Source organism: Corvus brachyrhynchos, unplaced genomic scaffold, assembly GCF_000691975.1.
Source record: "Corvus brachyrhynchos isolate BGI_N302 unplaced genomic scaffold, ASM69197v1 C11969125, whole genome shotgun sequence".
Lineage (NCBI taxonomy): Eukaryota > Metazoa > Chordata > Aves > Passeriformes > Corvidae > Corvus > Corvus brachyrhynchos.
The window spans coordinates 1-1,734 of NW_008245839.1; the positions used below are offsets into that span (position 1 = coordinate 1).

The 1,734-nt window shown below is 38.6% G+C and overlaps 1 long non-coding RNA gene across 1 annotated transcript; it reads right to left on the bottom strand.

Moving 5' to 3' along the window:
• Positions 1-148: 148 nt before the first annotated feature.
• Positions 149-1,704, bottom strand: LOC108449442. The gene is made up of 2 exons (XR_001865605.1): positions 1,212-1,704; positions 149-276 (listed from the first exon to the last, which is right to left on the bottom strand). It is a non-coding gene; the product is annotated as an uncharacterized LOC108449442 (long non-coding RNA).
• Positions 1,705-1,734: the final 30 nt, after the last annotated feature.

Genomic DNA, 1,734 nt, shown 5'->3' on the forward strand with positions numbered 1-1,734 from the left:
TTAAGCGTGTAACTTGTTTTCTTAAGACATCACAGAGATGCTGGTTTTGACAGCTTGGGGATTCTGGCCTTGTACAGCCAGTTTTCACCCACAAGAAGCCCATGACTCAACCTGTGAAAGTTCAAGTTGTGGACTCACGTTTCTGCACTATGAAAAGCAATAGTCTTCCCATAGGTTATCACCAGTATCTGTCCTTCTGGAACATACTCCATGCTGCTCACTGACATTGCCACATTTAGTGACTTCACTTCAGTCATGGTACTCCGGTCCCAGAGGCTTAAAAGGAAACAAAAAGGGAAAAAAAACCTCTCAGACTACTTCTGCAAATCAAACAATTTCCACCTCACATCCATGGCAAGACCTGGATTAAAAAAGGCACCCATCAAGGATCATCGTTTGATTCTACAGGTACTTCAGATATTCAGTGGCTTTATCTGCATTCTCACCTAGGCCAAGCTTAAGACATTCCTTTTTTTAAAATACTTCTACCTTTGCAGCTTAATGGCACAATATTAAATGGTATATACACACCATTTAACTACTCAGTGATTCTCTTGGAGATTAAAAATCTTGGTTTAAGTCTCCTAAGTAATAGATCTTTCTAGAAGCAAGGCTTGAAGAGTCCACTCTTCCTTTTTGCCTCAAAAGACAAAGACGTACTAATCCCACTTTACAGTTCCTTGAAGATAATACAGTTTTCTATCTAGCAATGCAAGGGGTATCTAAACAGAAATTAAATTGTTCTGCTATGACAAGTAGGATTCTTTATTCATTAGCTGACTGCTGCATCTCTATTCCTACAATTTGGAGGAAAACAAACAGGACTAGGCTCCTGCCTATCTTGAACACTAGGAAACTGAAGAAGACAAAGCAGCAATAGAGCTCAGGACAGTGTGTATGCAAGAGACCTCATCTATAAATCCATCTTCTTTAGGATTACAAAAGGCATGAATTTATTCTATGCAGTTCTCAAAGACCACCTGTTCTTACCAGGGAGAACACATCTATGATGTTTATGCACGTGTTTATGGGGTAAATTAGGACTGTTAGCAAAATGATCTCTGACAGCAGATCAGAGCTGTATCAGGCATGCAGCTACATAATCTAGGATCAGATAACTTGTGTTACTTATATTCTTTACCAAAATAACATAACTGTATCCTCACACAAGGGGATGACAATAAAGCAAGCTGAAAGTTACTTTTTCTTACCGGACAGTTTTATCATCAGCTGAAAGAATCTGTTTGTCATCACTGCTCCATAAGGCCTTTTTAATGCCAGAAGTATGTCCACTGACAACGTCAGGTTCTTAAAATAAAGCCAAATATTTTAATACATGGCATACAATGAAACAATGTCATGCAGTAGTTTGGGGGCTTCCTTAAGCTACATGGATTTCCACCTACTAGAGACTGTAGAATTACTTCAAGCACTTATGACTTTATTTGTAGATCTTATTCCAGGAACAGGATAAATGTAAACTGGGTATCTGATTGCCTAGCTTTCAGCAACTTCACTAGGTGAACATCAATGATGTTCTCTAGCTTCCTCTCAACCACCAGTATAATTCAACCATGAATTTAAACACACTTAAATATGTGGAGTCTTTTTTTCTTTCAGATGACTAAATTTTAATTAATTAGACCAATTTCTAGTGAGTCTGCACTGAACTGAAACATGCTCTACTCTCTCCAATGTCCCATTCCTGGAAGTGTTCAAGACCAGGCTGGATGG